The 23,353-nt window shown below is 32.0% G+C and overlaps 1 long non-coding RNA gene across 1 annotated transcript; it reads right to left on the bottom strand.

Moving 5' to 3' along the window:
- Positions 1-2,315: 2,315 nt before the first annotated feature.
- On the bottom strand, positions 2,316-12,332 carry LOC132723661 (uncharacterized). The gene is made up of 3 exons (XR_009624777.1): positions 12,309-12,332; positions 7,280-7,390; positions 2,316-2,351 (listed from the first exon to the last, which is right to left on the bottom strand). It is a non-coding gene; the product is annotated as an uncharacterized LOC132723661 (long non-coding RNA).
- Positions 12,333-23,353: the final 11,021 nt, after the last annotated feature.

Genomic DNA, 23,353 nt, shown 5'->3' with positions numbered 1-23,353 from the left:
ATGATTAAATCTATTGTTTCTTCTTCAAGTAAATGCTATCAATTAAAATGATAGGCCAGAGTAGAGATCTATTAATAGGATTTAGTGACACTTATTGTAAATGTCATTATAATTAATTTATTTATTTATTAATTTATTAATTAACTTATTTATTTATTTATTTATTGATAATCGATTGAAGTGACATTATACCCGAATTGAATTGAATTAAATTGAATAGTAGATATAGCTCAACTTGACAATGATTTCAAAAATATCCGTACTGCCCCTTAACAACAACAACAACAACAATTATAATAATAATAATAATCATAAGAAGAAGAAGAAGAAGCACTCCCGCCCCTTCTTTTTATTTTATTTTATCATAGTTTTTGGACCTATGTGTTGAAAATGTGTCTGAGTGAAATCGTATACATATACATGCACTGTGCGTTAACTGGGGTGCTAGTAATAGTTACCCGCACTCCCGAGCATGCGCATTGATTGGTTCATTTCTGCTGGGGTTTACTTATTGTGACGGCAGAGAAAGGAACAGCAATAGAAATATCATATTCAGATGCTTGCTCATTGGTTACTCATTACTCATTGGTTACTCATTACTCATTGGTTACACTTTACTGGGTTTCATATTGTGACAACAGGGAACCTGTTTTTATGTTTGACTATGATACAAGACAAAAAACATCAAAACACTCGGCAATCTGATTAATACTCGGGGTCTACGCCCCCTCGTACAAATCAGATAGCCTCGTGTTTCGATGCACTTTCTATTACATATATCTTCGTGTATTGATTTCTCACTGGTTTCTAATGATGATATAAATTTATTGTCTATGTACATGTTATTGTATTCTTTAATTTATATTTTTTATAAGAGCATAAGCATGAGTTTTCACGAAAATGGGGTTAGAAAATCAGTGAAAATAAAACTAAAATATGGGTTTTTGAAAAGAGAAAATTTAGACATAATAATACATGGTTTGTTGTGTTCGAGGTCCTTCCATCCCAACTACTCGGCCCTTTCCGTCAGTCTTCGGATAAGGACCTCGAACACAATAGTATGAATACAAAGAACGGATGTGGTATTTCGGTGTAATCTACGCTAAGAAACTAAACATGTTAACAAATAGTAATTTTATGCTGGGAGTTGTTGACAAGTTTATTTCCAATATATGTAGTAAAAGTCCACCTAAAATAAGTGAATTCATAGGTACAAAAGCAGACAATATATTATTTGTATATTTATTATAATCGCTGTAGAGACCGAAAGTACAAAAATCCAACCTGTTGACATTAAGTCGGATTTGTTTAAAATTGTTGTCACACATATTTTCAAGCATAAGAGTACCGAAACAGACATTAGATGTCAAATATTTACATTCGTTTTACATAATCTCTGTTTCTGTATACATCTGAAAACCACGTGGTAGAACTACTTTCAATCCGTATTGTTTCCGAGGTTATTATAACATAGATAAAAGCCGATGCAGTTCCGAATGCGAGGTCCTTATCCGAAGTCTGACAGAAAGTGCCGAGTAGTTACGATCGTGCAATTCATTCATAAAAGGCGCGCGGTAATGACGTCATTTTAGTACACCAATTATCCTTTACTGCCTCGGCTATTATAAACAAACCCGACTGGATAAACCAATCTGTGTTATCACCTTCTTATTTTAAAAATATTGTCAAATCTAGAATCAAAGACCAATATGTTCAAATGTGGCATGAACAGGTGTTTAACTCTAGCAAATGTAACACTTACAGAATTCTTAAATCCTCATTTGAGTTAGAACCCTATTTTGAACTTTTACCTAGAAAACTAGCCTTATCGCTGTGCAGGTTTAAAAATAGTAACCATAAACTCCCTATTGAAAAGGGTCGTTATCTAAATTTGGATCATGATTTAAGATATCTGTCCAAATAATTCTTTATTAGGTGATGAGTTTAATTATATCTTCCAGTGTCCTTATTTTAACATTTATCGTAGAAAGTACTTGCCCATTAATTTACGAAGAGGTAACATGTTTAATTTACAGCAATTATTTCAAAATACTGATAGAACTGTATTAATGAAACTGTCTGTTTTTACACAAAGAATAATGTCTTTTGTGAAATAATGTTTACCACCTTCTAGTCAGTATCTATTGACAAGTATTGTCTTGATTTTCATTATTTACTTTATCTATCTTTATGTATTTAATTTTTATTATTTTTTCATCTTTAAGGTCTCATGACATTTGTAATCGCATTGTGACACTTCCTATTTAATTTTTGTGGAACTAATTGTATCGGCGTGGTGTGGTTGCAATATGGGGCTTAAAAACCTCACACACAAGTCTGTAATCACACACCTGAAATAAATGCATTTCATATTTAACATATACATATGTATCTCACAGCAAACAATTAAAAATACATGTCCACCTTCTAGTTTTCTGGCACATAGCCCTGTGTTTTTCATTGTTTTGGTCGGTCGCGAAAATCAACGACAAAAAAAATAGCGGATTACCCCTATTCGCAAAATACAACAATATATTAACGTCAAAAGATTAAATCACAAGCTATAGTGATTCTTCCTTCTTAAACAATGCATAATCTGAAAATAACATCCAAACGGGGAGTCATGCACCTACTTCTGTCTTCTGCATACCCTTTAAATTGAAGAGCTGATTCACCGGCTAGCTCCAGAAACCACACGTTCGCATCCGACAGGTACTCTCTCATAAAAACAAGGGTCAACGCCACTAAATTCAATTTTACTAAATAACTGAAACACAATACTAGTCATTGAAACTTGAAATATAGTAACTATAAACATTTAGAACCTCAAATATCCACTTCAATTTCAAAACTGTCTCTTATTTGTGAATTCCACCCTGGCCAATTCGAAACTAAACGGCCGAAACTGTGTACTGCCTCCTTAAAGCACAACAAAACATTTTTAAAACCACAATTTTGACCTTCATTTCTATAATTTGATCAATTTGAATGAAATTTACCACTGAATTATATAAGGGCATTACATGCTTCAGCAAATATTGCCAATAAAAAGGTCATGAGTACTGAGAATTTACCTAAAATATACCCAATTTTTAATGACAAAACAAGAAGTATTTCAAAGTCCACAAAACACATAATTATGATGCATTTACAATTTTACTAACATTCTTTCATGCTAAGCATATACTCAGGCATATTTTCAATCCATTTTAAGTTGTGCCAACTTCTCTCCTGTTCCAATTTCTGCTCTAGAGCATGTGCTGTATCAAGATTTTCAGTGTTCAGTTATTCCGCAAAGAAGCTGCCATGCTAGAATTTCAAGCTACAGACAATGAAAAATTGTCATTCTTTGAAAGAAATCTGCTTCCAGATACATAGCAAAATGACATTTCAAGGATTTAAAAGTGAAACTTATCTATATAATGCTAATTTATGACATTGCGAAAGGAAAATTGATTGCGATGTGTTTCGCCTTTGAGCAAAATCAGCTGTTTTATGTTTATTCTTGACCGTCCCTTCAAAATCTGCTTATCAAAGTTAAAAAAACTGTCAGATAGATCAAAATTGATATTTATTCAAGTATTTAGGCTATTTCGACCATTTATGGCCACTCCCAGTGTGAAACAGTTCTGAAAAACATGTTCAGAAATTACTTAAAAAAATGGACTGGCCTCGCAAAAAATGCCCGATCCGAGGCCTTCATTTGAACTAAAATGGTTGGAATCGATGCGATAGTCCAAAATCTTGTACGAAAATTGCTTTTTTCTATCATTTGATGCTCCTGGAACCACTATGTTAGAGAAAATGACTCAGGTGAGCTTAAATGTGAAGATGAATAGCTCACCAAACACTTAAATGCATGATTTTTAACTGTCAATGAAGAATTACCTCCCCTTGATTTTGCTCTCTAATATAGACATGAGGCAAAATATGCACTTTAAAAGCTCATATTTCACCATAGCCACAGCTTTGGGGTAATATAAACATGTAATTATGATATTAAAAAGTACTTACAAAAAATCAAATTTTGCTCTTAAAGCACAACAAAACATTTTTAAAACCACAATTTTGACCTTCATTTCTATAATTTGATCAATTTGAATGAAATTTACCACTGAATTATATAAGGGCACTACATGCTTCAGCAAATATTGCCAATAAAAAAAGGTCATGAATACTGAGAATTTACCTTAAAATTACCCATTTTTTAATGACAAAACAAGAAGTATTTCAAAGTCCACAAAACACATGATTATGATGCATTTACAATTCTACTAACATTCTTTCATGCTAAGCATATATTCAGGCATATTTTCAATCCATTTTAAGATGTGCCAACTTCTCTCCTGCTCCAATTTCTGCTCTAGAGCATGTGTTGTATCAAGATTTTCAATGTTCAGTTATTCCGCAAAAAAGCTGCCATGCTAGAATTTCGAGCTACAGACAATGAAAAAATGTCATTCTTTGAAAGAAATCTGCTTCCAGATACATAGCAAAACGACATTTCAAGGATTTAAAAGTGAAACTTATTTACATAATGCCAATTTATGACATTGCGAAAGGAAAATTGATTGCGATGTGTTTCGCGTTTGAGCAAAAATCAGCTGTTTTATGTTTATTTTTGACCGTCCCTTCATAATCTGCTTATCAAAGTTAAAAAAAACTGTCAGATAGATCAAAATTGATATTTATTCAAGTATTTAGGCTATTTCAACCATTTATGACCACTCCCAGTATGAGACAGTTCTGAAAAACATGTTCAGAAATTACTTAAAAAATGGACTGGTCTCGCAAAAATGCCCGGTCCGAGGCCTTCATTTGAACTAAAATGGTTGGAATCGATGCGATAGTCCAAAATTTTGTATGAAAATTGCTTATTTCTATCATTTGATGCTCCTGGAACCACTATGTTAGAGAAAATGACTCAAGTGAGCTTAAATGTGAAGATGAATAGCTCACCAAACACTTGAATGCATGATTTTTAACTGTCAATGAAGAATTACCTCCCCTTGATTTTGCTCTCTAATATAGACACGAGGCAAAATATGCACTTTAAAAGCTCATATTTCACCACAGCCACAACTTTGGGTCATTATAAACATGAAATTATGATATTAAAAAGTACTTACAAAAAATCAAATTTTGCTCTTAAAGCACAACAAAACATTTTTAAAACCACAATTTTGACCTTCATTTCTACAATTTGATCAATTTGAATGAAATTTACCACTGAATTATATAAGGGCACTACATGCTTCAGCAAATATTGCCAATAAAAAAAGGTCATGAGTATTGAGAATTTACCTAAAATATACCCAATTTTTAATGACAAAACAAGAAGTATTTCAAAGTCCACAAAACACATAATTATGATGCATTTACAATTCTACTAACATTCTTTCATGCTAAGCATATATTCAGGCATATTTTCAATCCATTTTAAGATGTGCCAACTTCTCTCCTGCTCCAATTTCTGCTCTAGCGCATGTGTTGTATCAAGATTTTCAATGTTCAGTTATTCCGCAAAAAAGCTGCCATGCTAGAATTTCGAGCTACAGACAATGAAAAATTGTCATTCTTTGAAAGAAATCTGCTTCAAGATACATAGCAAAATGACATTTCAAGGATTTAAAAGTGAAACTGATTTACATAATGCTAATTTATGACATTGCGAAAGGAAAATTGATTGCGATGTGTTTCGCGTTTGAGCAAAATCAGCTGTTTTATGTTTATTCTTGACCGTCCCTTCAAAATCTGCTTATCAAAGTTAAAAAAACTGTCAGATAGATCAAAATTGATATTTATTCAAGTATTTAGGCTATTTCAACCATTTATGACCACTCCCAGTATGAAACAGTTTTGAAAAAAAGTTCAGAAATTACTTTAAAAAATTGACTGGTCTCACAAAAATGCCCAGTCCGAGGCCTTCATTTGAACTAAAATGGTTGGAATCGATGCGATAGTCCAAAATTTTGTATGAAAATTGCTTATTTCTATCATTTGATGCTCCTGGAACCACTATGTTAGAGAAAATGACTCGGGTGAGCTTAAATGTGAAGATGAATAGCTCACCAAACACTTAAATGCATGATTTTTAACTGTCAATGAAGAATTACCTCCCCTTGATTTTGCTCTCTAATATAGACATGAGGCAAAATATGCACTTTAAAAGCTCATATTTCACCAAAGCACAACAAAACATTTTTAAAACCACAATTTTGACCTTCATTTCTATAATTTGATCAATTTGAATGAAATTTACCACTGAATTATATAAGGGCACTACATGCTTCAGCAAATATTGCCAATAAAAAAAGGTCATGAATACTGAGAATTTACCTTAAAATTACCCATTTTTTAATGACAAAACAAGAAGTATTTCAAAGTCCACAAAACACATGATTATGATGCATTTACAATTCTACTAACATTCTTTCATGCTAAGCATATATTCAGGCATATTTTCAATCCATTTTAAGATGTGCCAACTTCTCTCCTGCTCCAATTTCTGCTCTAGCGCATGTGTTGTATCAAGATTTTCAATGTTCAGTTATTCCGCAAAAAAGCTGCCATGCTAGAATTTCGAGCTACAGACAATGAAAAATTGTCATTCTTTGATAGAAATCTGCTTCAAGATACATAGCAAAATGACATTTCAAGGATTTAAAAGTGAAACTGATTTACATAATGCTAATTTATGACATTGCGAAAGGAAAATTGATTGCGATGTGTTTCGCGTTTGAGCAAAATCAGCTGTTTTATGTTTATTCTTGACCGTCCCTTCAAAATCTGCTTATCAAAGTTAAAAAAACTGTCAGATAGATCAAAATTGATATTTATTCAAGTATTTAGGCTATTTCGACCATTTATGGCCACTCCCAGTGTGAAACAGTTCTGAAAAACATGTTCAGAAATTACTTAAAAAAATGGACTGGCCTCGCAAAAAATGCCCGATCCGAGGCCTTCATTTGAACTAAAATGGTTGGAATCGATGCGATAGTCCAAAATCTTGTACGAAAATTGCTTTTTTCTATCATTTGATGCTCCTGGAACCACTATGTTAGAGAAAATGACTCGGGTGAGCTTAAATGTGAAGATGAATAGCTCACCAAACACTTAAATGCATGATTTTTAACTGTCAATGAAGAATTACCTCCCCTTGATTTTGCTCTCTAATATAGACATGAGGCAAAATATGCACTTTAAAAGCTCATATTTCACCATTGCCACAGCTTTGGGTCAATATAAACATGTAATTATGATATTAAAAAGTACTTACAAAAAATCAAATTTTGCTCTTAAGGGGGCAATACACAGTTTTCAAGGCTTCTCGGCAAACAACTGACTGCGCCACAATCAAAACCTCACACACAAGTCTGTAATCACACACCTGAAATAAATGCTTTCGTTGTTATATCATAGTGGACCATATAGACAATAATATAAGTCATTTGTGTATTTTTATTTCTCTTGGATACGGTCTCATTAAAAAAAAAAATTTTTGGTTCAAATTCCATCAGCAAATTAATAGTGTATTTTTCTGTACGAAATCTGACTGTTGGTCATTGTATTTATTTTTACAATAGGTTTATCTCTTAGATTTGGTTTGCTAAATTGCTTGATCATGGTCATGCAAACTACTATAGTAAGGTGAACAAGCAGGCGCTTGTTTTGGTTGAGTCTATTATGTTTTGTTTAGGGGTTGAGTTGTCATACACAAATTTTACAATTTATATGCATTTATTTTTTTCCAATGATTGTTTATTATCTTAAATGGCTTCTGGATTGTTGTTTTATCAATTCATTTGTAAATAAGCGATTGTTATATGTCTATTAACGGAATAATTTTAATAAACACGAAATTTAGTTCACACCTACATGTGTATTGGTAACTTAGGTGATGGTTTAAGCCAATGAAAACACGTCAATATTATTTATACTCAGGCAGAGAAAAAGTGTGAAAGAGTAAATTCGATAATCTTTATGTAGCCAGCAAACTTTGAATTGCAAGTATTTTTTTCATATCTTTTCGGCAGGATAAACTGTTCCGGGGATTCGTTGTATCGTAAAATGGCTGCCATTTACAGTATCAAGTGATTATCCCAAGCCCACCACCGCGACTTAGCGCGGGAATTTTAATTTATAGCCAACCTCGGCGCGTATACCTTTTTTCATATTTTATTGTAATAAATATTTACAATTTTACTGTGTCTTTCGGGTTTTTTTTTTATTATTATATAACCAATAATGATGCATGTTAATATGAATAAAAAACCATATCTCAAATCTTTTGACTATGATTTACAATGAAATTCTACCTTAAGTGTATTAAAAACGGTTTTTTAATTTTTCTGTATTTTATTTTGTGATTATGCTTCAAAGCAGTCAATGACCGTGAATTTTCTTTTCATATTTTGATTTCCTTTGAAATCATTTTTCTTCAGCTGAAGGCATGCAACTTTAATATGGTGATACATTAATTACATTCCATGAAAATGTTTAAAAGATATAAAATATCTCATGACATGTTTGTTCATTTTTACATTAACACCTTTAATTCAGCAACATAAGGACTTCACAAAAAGTAGTATGCAATCGTACCTATTATTACATACGAATGTATGTAATATTTTTCTTGTTTTAGATTTTTTTTTTTATTTACAAGGTAAAGATGTAGAGGCCAGAGCACATTCGTTTTTATTTTTCATTTAAATGTCACTTAAGCACTACAGTGTTTAGAAAATTGTCCTTTTCAATTTCACCACTAAATTCAATCTTCTTCTTACAATCGTATAGAATTTCTAAAATGTATTGCATGTGTAATCCGTTGGTTTATTACATGTATAATGTGTACTCCATAATCGCCTGTCCAAAAAAATCAGCAACAAAGTGAAGCAGAATCTATTTTTAGAATAGCGAAGGTTAACTCATATCGTGACCTAGAAAAATATGTAAACAAACACGCAAGAATCGGAATAAAGAACTGATATTATAACTTCCTTACCATTGAAAGACTACATGGTGGTAAAGTGTTGAAAAATTAACTCTCTTCTTACATGCATTTTCAAAAAATAGATATTTTATACAACCATTGTACTGTATCTATTTATTAATAACTGCTGAATATTCAGCGAACCCACGGTATGAGTCACGAGTCGTTTCGGCAGTAATTTTGCATATTGCGCAATAATTAGCTTACGGGACTTACAACGTTTTTATCATAATATTTACGTTTCATATTTTAACTTGCGATAACTTAATTTGAAAATTGAAAAGGCGTAAATTATGGAAGACTTTAAGATATCCCGACAAAGTATGGGAGTTTTTGAAGGATCAAATTCATGTACAATTTCTTGGGCTGTTAATCGGTTTAGGACACTTTGCGCGATTGTAGCCGACGAAATCCCATGTGTAGATGACTTAGCTCTGAACGCGCCTGTGGGCGCGTCCGTCGCAACAAAACATTTTTAAAACCACAATTTTGACCTTCATTTCTACAATTTGATCAATTTGAATGAAATTTACCACTGAATTATATAAGGGCACTACATGCTTCAGCAAATATTGCCAATAAAAAAAGGTCATGAATACTGAGAATTTACCTTAAAATTACCCATTTTTTAATGACAAAACAAGAAGTATTTCAAAGTCCACAAAACACATGATTATGATGCATTTACAATTCTACTAACATTCTTTCATGCTAAGCATATATTCAGGCATATTTTCAATCCATTTTAAGATGTGCCAACTTCTCTCCTGCTCCAATTTCTGCTCTAGAGCATGTGTTGTATCAAGATTTTCAATGTTCAGTTATTCCGCAAAAAAGCTGCCATGCTAGAATTTCGAGCTACAGACAATGAAAAATTGTCATTCTTTGAAAGAAATCTGCTTCAAGATACATAGCAAAATGACATTTCAAGGATTTAAAAGTGAAACTGATTTACATAATGCTAATTTATGACATTGCGAAAGGAAAATTGATTGCGATGTGTTTCGCGTTTGAGCAAAATCAGCTGTTTTATGTTTATTCTTGACCGTCCCTTCAAAATCTGCTTATCAAAGTTAAAAAAACTGTCAGATAGATCAAAATTGATATTTATTCAAGTATTTAGGCTATTTCAACCATTTATGACCACTCCCAGTATGAAACAGTTCTGAAAAACATGTTCAGAAATTACTTTAAAAAATGGACTGGTCTCGAAAAAAATGCCCGATCCGAGGCCTTCATTTGAACCTAAAATGGTTGGAATCGATGCGATAGTCCAAAAATTTATACGAAAATTGCTTTTTTCTATCATTTGATGCTCCTGGAACCCCTATGTCAGAGAAAATGACTCAGGTTTAAATGTGAAGATGAATAGCTCACCAAACACTTAAATGCATGATTTTTAACTGTCAATGAAGAATTACCAATCAATTTTGACCTTCATTTCTATAATTTGATCAATTTGAATGAAATTTACCACTGAATTATATAAGGGCACTACATGCTTCAGCAAATATTGCCAATAAAAAAAGGTCATGAATACTGAGAATTTACCTTAAAATTACCCATTTTTTAATGACAAAACAAGAAGTATTTCAAAGTCCACAAAACACATGATTATGATGCATTTACAATTCTACTAACATTCTTTCATGCTAAGCATATATTCAGGCATATTTTCAATCCATTTTAAGATGTGCCAACTTCTCTCCTGCTCCAATTTCTGCTCTAGAGCATGTGTTGTATCAAGATTTTCAATGTTCAGTTATTCCGCAAAAAAGCTGCCATGCTAGAATTTCGAGCTACAGACAATGAAAAATTGTCATTCTTTGAAAGAAATCTGCTTCAAGATACATAGCAAAATGACATTTCAAGGATTTAAAAGTGAAACTGATTTACATAATGCTAATTTATGACATTGCGAAAGGAAAATTGATTGCGATGTGTTTCGCGTTTGAGCAAAATCAGCTGTTTTATGTTTATTCTTGACCGTCCCTTCAAAATCTGCTTATCAAAGTTAAAAAAACTGTCAGATAGATCAAAATTGATATTTATTCAAGTATTTAGGCTATTTCAACCATTTATGACCACTCCCAGTATGAAACAGTTCTGAAAAACATGTTCAGAAATTACTTTAAAAAATGGACTGGTCTCGAAAAAAATGCCCGATCCGAGGCCTTCATTTGAACTAAAATGGTTGGAATCGATGCGATAGTCCAAAAATTTATACGAAAATTGCTTATTTCTATCATTTGATGCTCCTGGAACCCCTATGTCAGAGAAAATGACTCAGGTGAGCTTAAATGTGAAGATGAATAGCTCACCAAACACTTAAATGCATGATTTTTAACTGTCAATGAAGAATTACCTCCCCTTGATTTTGCTCTCTAATATAGACATGAGGCAAAATATGCACTTTAAAAGCTCATATTTCACCATAGCCACAGGCTTTGGGGTAATATAAACATGTAATTATGATATTAAAAAGTACTTACAAAAAATTACAAATCAATCAATTTTTCTCTTAAGTGCTCTTAGCTCCAATTTCTGCTCTAGAGCATGTGCTGTATCAAGATTTTCAATGTTCAGTTATTCCGCAAAAAAGCTGCCATGCTAGAATTTCGAGCTACAGACAATGAAAAATTGTCATTCTTTGAAAGAAATCTGCTTCAAGATACATAGCAAAATGACATTTCAAGGATTTAAAAGTGAAACTGATTTACATAATGCTAATTTATGACATTGCGAAAGGAAAATTGATTGCGATGTGTTTCGCGTTTGAGCAAAATCAGCTGTTTTATGTTTATTCTTGACCGTCCCTTCAAAATCTGCTTATCAAAGTTAAAAAAACTGTCAGATAGATCAAAATTGATATTTATTCAAGTATTTAGGCTATTTCAACCATTTATGACCACTCCCAGTATGAAACAGTTCTGAAAAACATGTTCAGAAATTACTTTAAAAAATGGACTGGTCTCGCAAAAAAATGCCCGATCCGAGGCCTTCATTTGAACTAAAATGGTTGGAATCGATGCGATAGTCCAAAATTTTGTATGAAAATTGCTTATTTCTATCATTTGATGCTCCTGGAACCACTATGTTAGAGAAAATGACTCAAGTGAGCTTAAATGTGAAGATGAATAGCTCACCAAACACTTGAATGCATGATTTTTAACTGTCAATGAAGAATTACCTCCCCTTGATTTTGCTCTCTAATATAGACACGAGGCAAAATATGCACTTTAAAAGCTCATATTTCACCACAGCCACAACTTTGGGTCATTATAAACATGAAATTATGATATTAAAAAGTACTTACAAAAAATCAAATTTTGCTCTTAACCCATTACTTCATGAGCATTTTGTGAAAAATGGCTTTTTTCATTGAAAAGTCTCCCGTTACAAGTTCAAATTGCTATAATACTATAAAATCTGCTTCAACACTAATCAAACTTGGCACAAATGTTGACTGGACCATTGCCCTTGCAACAACATGCTCAGGCTTAAATTTTATGTTACCATGGCAACTAGGGGACATCTCAAAATTGCCAAAATCACTATTTTGCGTTGATTTTTTCCATCAAAATTGATTTCAAAGTGCTGCAACTTCTCAATGGATTGAGATAGAGTCAAATGCTTTTCAGCGTTGGTTACACGTTACCTTATGATCAATCTGGGGTCATTTACAGCCTCTCACAAGTCCAAAATTTTCTTGGCGATGAGGGGGACTCCGCCCCCTTCAAACCCCCCAAACAGAAGGGGGCACATCCCCCTTCTGCAACCCCCTGATGTATCTTTTGGTTGGGGGGCCGCGCCGAAAAAAGAGGTCACTTTTTTTAACAACATTTCTCAAACAAAAACAAGTGTTTGGGGCCTAAATAAGGCATTTTTTCATCATTTGAGACAATAAAAGGGGGGGCGGTGAAAAAGGCGTTAAAAGGCGTGTATATGAAGTAATGGGTTAACAGAAAATGATGAAAATACTTGAAATTACCCTAAATCGCGTTTTTTTCATGTTTAAACATGGTCTGTCTTATAAATTTGAAGAAAAATTGTTGTTTTGTAGATTTTTTGATTTTTTTCATTAACCCATTACTTCATGAGCATTTTGTGAAAAATGGCTGTTTTCATTGAAAAGTCTCCCGTTACAAGTTCAAATTGCTATAATACTATAAAAACTGCTTCAACACTAATCAAACTTGGCACAAATGTTGACTGGACCATTGCCCTTGCAACAACATGCTCAGGCTGAAATTTTCTGTTACCATGGCAACGAGGGGACATCTCAAAATTGCCAAAAAATCACTATTTTGCGTTGATTTTTTCCATCAAAATTGATTTTAAAGTGCTGCAACTTCTCAATGGATTGAGATAGAGTCAAATGCTTTTCAGCGTTGGTTACACGTTACCTTATGATCAATCTGGGGTCATTTACAGCCTCTCACAAGTCCAAAATTTTCTTGGCGATGAGGGGGACTCCGCCCCCCTTCAAACCCCCCAAACAGAAGGGGGCACATCCCCCTTCTGGCAACCCCCTGATGTATCTTTTGGTTGGGGGGCCGCGCCGAAAAAGAGGTCACTTTTTTTAACAACATTTCTCAAACAAAAACAAGTGTTTGGGGCCTAAATAAGGCATTTTTTCATCATTTGAGACAATAAAAGGGGGGCGGTGAAAAAGGCGTTAAAAGGCGTGTATATGAAGTAATGGGTTAACAGAAAATGATGAAAATACTTGAAATTACCCTAAATCGCGTTTTTTCATGTTTAAACATGGTCTGTCTTATAAATTTGAAGAAAAATTGTTGTTTTGTAGATTTTTTGATTTTTTTCATTAACCCATTACTTCATGAGCATTTTGTGAAAAATGGCTGTTTTCATTGAAAAGTCTCCCGTTACAAGTTCAAATTGCTATAATACTATAAAAACTGCTTCAACACTAATCAAACTTGGCACAAATGTTCACTGGACAATTGCCCTTGCAACAACATGCTCAGGCTGAAATTTTCTGTTACCATGGCAACGAGGGGACATCTCAAAATTGCCAAAAATCACTATTTTGCGTTGATTTTTTCCATCAAAATTGATTTCAAAGTGCTGCAACTTCTCAATGGATTGAGATAGAGTCAAATGCTTTTCAGCGTTGGTTACACGTTACCTTATGATCAATCTGGGGTCATTTACAGCCTCTCACAAGTCCAAAATTTTCTTGGCGATGAGGGGGACTCCGCCCCCCTTCAAACCCCCCCAAACAGAAGGGGGCACATCCCCCTTCTGGCAACCCCCTGATGTATCTTTTGGTTGGGGGGCCGCGCCGAAAAAGAGGTCACTTTTTTTAACAACATTTCTCAAACAAAAACAAGTGTTTGGGGCCTAAATAAGGCATTTTTTCATCATTTGAGACAATAAAAAGGGGGTGAAAAAGGCGTTAAAAGGCGTGTATATGAAGTAATGGGTCAAGGGGGCAATACACAGTTTTCAAGGCTTCTCGGCAAACAACTGACTGCGCCACAATCAAAACCTCACACACAAGTCTGTAATCACACACCTGAAATAAATGCATTTCATATTTAACATATACATATGTATCTCACAGCAAACAATTAAAAGTACATGTCCATCTTCTAATTTTTCTGGCACATAGCCCTGTGTTTTTCATTGTTTTGGTCGCGAAAATCAACGACAAAAAAAGTGGATTACCCCTATTCGCATAATAACAAAAATATATTAACGTCAAAAGATTAAATCACAAGCTATAGTGATTCTTCCTTCTTAAACAATGCACAATCTGAAAATAACATCCAAACGGGGAGTCATGCACCTACTTTTTTTCACTATTCTAAGTCTTCTGCATACCCTTTAAATTGAAGAGCTGATTCACCGGCTAGCTCCAAAAACCACACGTTCGCATCCGACAGGTACTCTCTCAAAAAACCAAGGGTCAACACCACTAAATTCAATTTTACTAAATAACTGAAACACAATACTAGTCATTGAAACTTGAAATATAGTAACTATAAACATTTAGAACCTCAAACTAAACGGCCGAAACTGTGTACTGCCTCCTTACATGTTTAGTTTCTTAGCGTAGGTTACACCGAAATACCGCATCCGTTCTGTGTATTTATACTATTGTGTTCGAGGTCCTTATCCGAAGACTGACGGAAAGGGCTGAGTAGCTGCGATTGCTTTATGAGTGTGTAAGATAAATGTATTTATTTTTCTGTCCCGCAACATTATGCTCATTTACCTTATATTGATAACTAGCTAACTAAAATATAATATTACCCACATATTATTAATATTTTAGATAAATTGTCCTGTTGTTACCATGTTTGGAACCTGGCTTACCAATAAAGAGTATTATATTGTATTGATAGGTGTTTCTATCGCCGGTGTAAACATAAATAAAATGTCAATAATTAGGCATATAATGACTTTATTTTATTATCTTAGATATGCGCTAGATTTATAACCTGGTTGTCTGTAAATAGAAACTTGTTGATAAAATCCAACAGAAATAAAAGGATGAAGATACAAATTGCTTAAATGTTAATTCGTTTATTATAAAATTTTGCAATTTATAAAACATGATTATTATAGAATATCAAGATTCAAGATTCAAAATATTTTTATTTGGTAACGGAAACATGACATTTCTTGCTACACAACACATATAAAAAATGATACAATATAACTTGTCAACATAAATTTATAGACAATTATATTTTTAGCGAAAAATATTATACATATAGTAAAAACAATAAAGAAAATGGAAGTGAGAAAACAAGAAGGTTGAACTAATGGAAATTTGTATATTAAATGACTTATCAAGGAACGGTACAATACATATAGTTTTCAGACAAAAACTCCAACCAACAGCGGACAATTGTACTCCGATTAAAAAAATTCAAATAACACAATCTAAATTACACAATTTACAAATGCAATGTAGTCATTCAGCATAATTAAGCAAAACAAATGTTTCCAGCTTATTAGCGTAAAATACCGTTTGTATTTTTATAACAATGTTGATGTCGTCAGCGAGTTAACAATTAATGCACGTCTGTCTTAAATATATAGTAAACTTGTATTTATACAAAGGCTGTTTGCCCATCGGTATAGAGTAACAATACAATCGTTATTTACAATAAATATTATATATATGATCTTTTTTTAATCAGAATAAACTTTGTAACATATCTGCTTCATTTCTATCATGCTATCATAAAATTGATATATATATATATATATATATATATATATATATCAATTTTATGATAGCATGATAGAAATGAAGCAGATATGTTACAAAGTCATGATAAAAGTGATTTGACAATGTTTTCTTTGATACAGAATACTATATTTTTATAAAACTTAATAAAAACATCACTAAATAACTTATATCCTATCGTTTTTTTATTCAAATACTTTTTTTTATTTTAGTATATTAGGATTCCTCATTTTTTTTGTCATATGCATTTGTCTAATTTCTTTGTCAATTGTTTTCACTATCAAGCACTAAGTAAAGTCGAGCACGCTTCGCTACTGACATCTCTTGCTTGTCCTGTTAAACATTATATTTTCTCATTTGGACTGAATTTTTTTCGCAGTTAAATTGGCAATACTTTGGTAGAAAAGTAAAGAGTACAAAAAGATGAATACAATATTGAACACAGAACTTGGCCATGCATGCAAATACGGCCGTTAATTTCGTCTCACAAGTATAATGTTTAAAATCCAATTAAGGGTAATTAGCATGCGAATATATTTAATTGGTTATGCATATTTGTTTTTTACTAATTTGAAAATACATAAAATGGCATTAATAATATTTAAATTGTCATATTCAAATGATTGACTTTGATATTAATCTTAAGATTTCGCCTTTTAAACATTATGTAAGGCTGTTGAAATATTTTAAAACTATTGTAATCGATATATAAATATACATGTATAAATAATGAAATTTTCTTATTATCTTTGGATATGACCTAGATTTGTAACCCGATTTTCTGTAAATAGAAACTTGTTGATAAAATCCAACAGAAATAAATGGATGAAGATACAAATTGCTTTAATGTTTATTCGTTTATTATCAAATTTTGAAATTTAAAAAACATGGCAATTATGTAATATCAAGGGACGATACAATACTCATAGTTTTCAATAAAAAAACTCTAACCTTCAGGAAAAAAAAAGACAAAATATGAATTACACAATGCAATGAATTTATTCAACATTATTTAGCAAAAGAATGTTCCCAGCTTGTGCGCTTATATTACTGTGTGTACTTTTATAATAATGTTCATGTCGTCAGCGAACGCTTGTCTTAAATATATGGTAAACTTTATTGATACAAAGGCAGTTTGCCCTTCAGTAAACAGTAATAATACAAACCAATTATGGTTACCAATATGAGAAAATGCTTTGTCATATGTTTAATATTGATAATTGTTCACTCCTGTGAGCACTATTATATCAGTTTTAAGAAATCCATATTGAAAAAGATCTTTATCAAATAATTTACAAATTTAATTCTTCTCTCGAGTGTGCACTGTCATATGATTTTTGAGACTAACTTTAACAGCAAATGCTTTTTCACATATTTCACATTTATAATTTTTTGCTCCTGTGTGTACTACTACATGAACTATTAGATTTCTCTTATGAGTAAATGCTTTGTCACATATTTCACATTTATATTTTTTCTCTCCTGTGTGCACAACCATATGCATTCTTAGATTATTTCTATGAGCGAATGCTTTGTCACATATTTCGCATTTGTAATTCTTCTCTCCTGAATGTACTTCTAAATGAATTTGAAGATAAGATTTTGAAGTAAATCCTTTGTCACATATTTCACATTTATGATTCTTCTCTCCTGTGTGCACTGTCATATGTTTATTCAGATAATCATTGCGACCAAATGCTTTGTCACATATTTCACATTTAAATTTCTTCTCTCCTGTGTGCACTCTCATATGATCTTTTAGAGTGCTAATATAAGGAAAGGTTTTGTCACATATTTCACATTTAAAATTCCTCTCTCCTGTGTGCACTGTCATATGTGTTTTCAGATTGGTATTGTGACCAAATGCTTTGTCACATATTTTGCATTTAAAATTCTTCTCTCCTGTGTGCACAACCATATGTGTTTTTAGATGGGTCTTGCGACCAAATGCTTTATCACATATTTCACATTTAAATTTCTTCTCTCCTGTGTGCACAACCATATGCTGTACAAGACTACTTTTATACGCAAATGCTTTGTCACATATTTCACATTTATAATTCTTCTCTCCAGTGTGCACTGTCATATGTCTTTTTAGACGGTTCTTGTGACCAAATGCTTTATCACATATTTCACATTTAAATTTCTTCTCTCCTGTGTGCACAACCATATGTGTTTTTAGATGGGTCTTGAGACCAAATGCTTTGTCACATATTTCACATTTAAAATTCTTCTCGCCTGTGTGCACAACCATATGATCTTTAAGATTAGTCTTGAGACCAAATGCTTTGTCACATAGTTCACATTTATAATTCTTCTCTTCTGTGTGCACTCTCATATGAGATTTTAAAGTGCCATTTTGATAAAATTCTTTGTCACATTTTTCACATTTATAATTCTTTTCTCCTGTGTGCACTGTCATGTGTCTTTTTAGATCGGTCTTGCGACCAAATGCTTTGTCACATATTTCACATTGAAAATTCTTCTCGCCTGTGTGCACAACCATATGATCTTTAAGATTAGTCTTGCGACCAAATGCTTTGTCACATATTTCACATTTAAAATTCTTATTTCCTGTGTGTATAACCATATGAGTTCTAAGATTACTTTGATCTGAAAATTCTTTGTCACACATTCCACATTTAAAATTCTTCTCCCCTGTGTGCATTTTCATGTGCGTTTTAAGAAGGCATTTATATGTGAACAGTTTATTACAAATATCGCATTGAATTTTTTTACCGTCAGTATGCATTTTCGTATGCCTTATTAAATGGTTTCTGTTTACAGTTTTGTATTCACAGACATCACATTTTAATAACTGCTTTTGTTCTGTACTCCTGCTCATGTTTCTGTTTGACAATACAGTTCTTGAATCCTATAAGATAAACAAATAAATTTTAATCCACTATTTATGTAACTTTAAGTATGGTCACAGCTTTCAATTATTGGAAGTTAAATGTCAAAACTAGCTCCATATTTCGAATGATGCTTTATATTAATGAAGTTCCGACTTCATTTAAAGGATACTCGGAGAATTGTTCTATTAGATCCGTAAAAATTATACTTAATTCCAAAAAGGACACATGAGTATACAAAGTTAAGTGAAGAAATATTAATTAAGAATAATTTTTTCAAAAAAAAAAATGAGTAAATATACATGTATATATATTTATTTATGTATAAGAATTATTAATGACATAAAATCTGGATACAGTTTAACGTTTAATCTTAATCATAAATCAATTATGATATATATTTACCCTTGTTCTGTTAATTTCCGAGTTGAATTTATTTTCTTCTTGTTGTTTTTACAGACAATTTAGGAATGATGTTCTTATCATGTATCATATCATGTATCATGCAACTTTTTTAATGTAATGATAAAATATTTCTGTATTTGAGTTTATTTATACTCGCCTACAGTTGCCTATATTGATCAGATATTTAGAAATTGGCGTTTTATAGAACACGCAGTTTCAGAAACAAAAGGACATGTGAAATTGCATACCGGATATATCTAATTACTTTAATTTGTTAAATCCTGTTACTTTATTTTGACACATGGAAGTATTCTATTCATAAGCTCGACATGCCCCCTTAACTGTCTAAATAAAATTATCAAGTCAGTGCCAAAAATAAGAATTTCTTCAACACCTTTTTGTTAACAAAAGAATACATGTCAATGTTAATAATTAAATCTTTTGTTTCTCCTTCAAATAAATGCTATCAATTTAGATGAAAGGCTAGAGTAGGGATCTATTAATAACTTTATAAAAGTATGACACTTATTGTATTTATCATTACAATTTATTTATTTATTTATTTATTTATTTATTTATTTATTTATTTATTTATTTATTTATTTATTTATTTATTTATTTATTTATTTATTTATTTATTTATTTATTTATTTATTTATTTATTTATTTATTTATTTATTTATTTATTTATTTATTTATTTATTTATTTATTTATTTATTTATTTATTTATTTATTTATTTATTTATTTGTTTGTTTGTTTGTTTTTTTTGTTTATTTGTTTGATTGTTTATTTGTTTATTTGTTTTATTGTTTGTTTGTTTGTTTATTTATTTATTTACTTATTTACTTATTTACTAATTTATTTTTCTATTGATAAACGATTGAAGAAAACATGAAAAACGAGTCCAAAATTACCTAATGGTATCTCCAGTTAATGGACAATAGTTTCATAGCAATGAAATGGGCCGTATTTGTGTAATATAATTATACCAACCAAATTTATAGCCTACATGTACCAAGCGGTAAATTTCAGCTATCTGCCATCACTGCAGTGATCTGCCATCACTGGCGCCGGTAATACGGTGTGTTTTTCCATTTCAAACGATATGGTATAATGTCACTTCAATCGTTCATCAATAATAAAGGGACAGAGTATGGATCTATCAATTTCAATTTTGTATAATAAAGGCTTGAACTCGGAAGAATTTTATTAATCATATTAGTCTAATTGAAAATTACCTGATATCAGACATAGGATCAAACTTTTACTTTATTTATCAGAAAGATTTGTTCCAAATAGTGAAGTGGTAAATCGTACCTCTTGTATTTTCTATAAAGATGACATAAACAAGAGCACTGCTAGGCGAAGCATTATATGCCCGAGAATGTTTTTTTTAGTAAGGATGAAGCATTTGTAAGACATAGGAATTAAATACAGAATTACCTCCTTCAAAAAGCAATCCTTCTTTATAGCTGAAGAACCACCATATATATACTGTTGCGTTTTTTTCAAAGCACCACCATCAAGTTGTTATCTTGTAAGTAAAAATGCTACGACGGATGGACGGAAAGACACCAGGGTTATAACATAATATAAGCAAATTTTTTATGGAATATAATTATTGTATTCAATATAAGTGATCTTACTATGAAGTTTGACAGTTGTAAAACTGTTAACAATATTAAGGTTATTTGATATTGACCTTTGATCATGTGACCCCAATATACATATGGATCTTTTATTCTATATAAACAATCATCCTATGAAGTTTTCAACACTGTAAGCCTAATGGAACTTCAGCTGTAGGTTGATTAATACGTAAATTATTGAGCGGACACTGTTTTCAGTTTTAAGGTAATAGTGACCTTGACCTTTGACCTTGTGACCCCGAAATCAATTTGGGTCTTCTACTTAATATGGACAAACATCCTATGACGTTTGAATACTGTGGCCAAATGGAAACTGAAGTTATGCTCCGGAAACAATATACAGTTTTAGGGTAAAAGTGACCTTGACCTTTGACCTTGTGACCCCAAAATCAATAGGGGTCTTCTACCTAATATGGACAATCATCCTATGAAGTTTGAATACTGTGGGCCAAATGGAACTTAAGTTATGCTCGGAAACCATTTTCAGTTTTAGGGTAATAGTGACCTTTGACCTTGTGACCCCACAATCAATAGGAGTTTTCTACACAATATGGACAATCATCCTATGAAGTTTGAATAGTGTGGGCGAAATGGAACTTGAGTTATGCTCCGGAAACCATTTTCAGTTTTAGGGTAATAGTGACCTTGACCTTTGACCTTGTGATTCCAAAATCAATAGGGGTCTTTTACCCAACATGGACAATTATCCTATGAAGTTTGAATACTGTGCGCCAGATGGAACTTAAGTTTTGCACCGGAAACAATATTCAGGTTTAAGGTCATAGTGTCCTTGACATTTGACCTTGTGACCCCAAAATCAATAGGGGTCAGCTAAAATTATACTGATTTATACTTATAGGAAGTATATGGGCGAGAAAATACTTAATATTTTAGGGTATACCATACTAAATTGATTTATAATCATCGGTTTATGAACCTATGTCTTAGCTGTTATGTTCATGTCGTAGTTGTTTCTATAAACATACCGTAAAATTGGAAGATGATGTGATATCTCCAATACTAGACCTAGTAAGATACATTTTTTTAGGAATTTCTAAAATTGAAACAGATAGTTATACATGATTATTTACAAAGTCACTGTTCTTTATAACAGACCAATATGAAATATAGATACATTATTAAGATATGTACATACATAAATAGATACAAACGTGCATGCACGCACGCACGCACGCACGCACACACACACCACACACACACACACACGCACACACTACGCACACACCAGAACGACGCGACATATGATAACGCAAATAAGGATTTTGTCGTTGTGGCATGGGTCGAATTTGTTTATTTTCATTTAACCTGGTGTGCCACCTAATGTACTGAAAAAGGGGCATAGTGACTATATTTACACATTGTTCTAACTTTACAAATTAGTAATTAAACATGAAAGTGAATTACTTACATAGAAAAATCAATGAAAAAATACTTTGACAAAGATCGTCAGATAGAAATGGCTTGTAGGTGACTGATTAATTATTTTGTTTGTAAAAAAACCGCTATTGTTAATCGAGTTATGTTTCTGAGAAAACTAATTGTGACAAAAGAACAAATGGTAAAATATTTCTGAATTTTCGCTTTATCTCAAAATTTATTCATGATTGATTCTACATATGTAGAGATCGAATTTATCGGATGAATAAATAGAGGACATTGAATGAGTTTAGCTGATTTTATTGGACGAGTTAAATAAAATTATACTACATTCCATTTATGCGAACCTCTGGTAAGCATAATATTTTTTCCAGTTCAATAAATTTAGTAATGCAGCTACACCAATATCATATTCTATTTATCATATATCTCAAATGAAATATGTTTACAGTTTATCACAAACCCGTGCCGATTTTGCGACTCCGTAAAATGGTATTGCACGGCCGTGTATATATTTTGACTTGACGTCATTTACGTTATACAAACATAGTGTAAAGACGCCAGAGACTCGCATGATGTAATCTTATTCAACTTGTTCAATAAATTCAGTATTGAACCTACAATCATTTAATATCTTATTTCATCACATATGCATGCCAACTTCGTAAGAATGATATTGCACGTTTATTAACGTTATAGCGTAAAACGCGCTTAATGTTACCGTAACACTTTAGGCGCATCAGTTAAATTTGATTTTCTTTCACTTTGACAGTCTTTATTTTTGGTATGTGATAAATGGATTATTATATTCATATAGGTTCAAT

The sequence above is a fragment of the Ruditapes philippinarum genome, unplaced genomic scaffold (assembly GCF_026571515.1).
Source record: "Ruditapes philippinarum isolate M1 unplaced genomic scaffold, ASM2657151v2 ctg6505_1_1_1_1, whole genome shotgun sequence".
In the NCBI taxonomy this organism is placed as follows: domain Eukaryota; kingdom Metazoa; phylum Mollusca; class Bivalvia; order Venerida; family Veneridae; genus Ruditapes; species Ruditapes philippinarum.
Note: the sequence above shows the minus strand (reverse complement) of the source record. Positions and strands in the feature narration are given on the sequence as shown.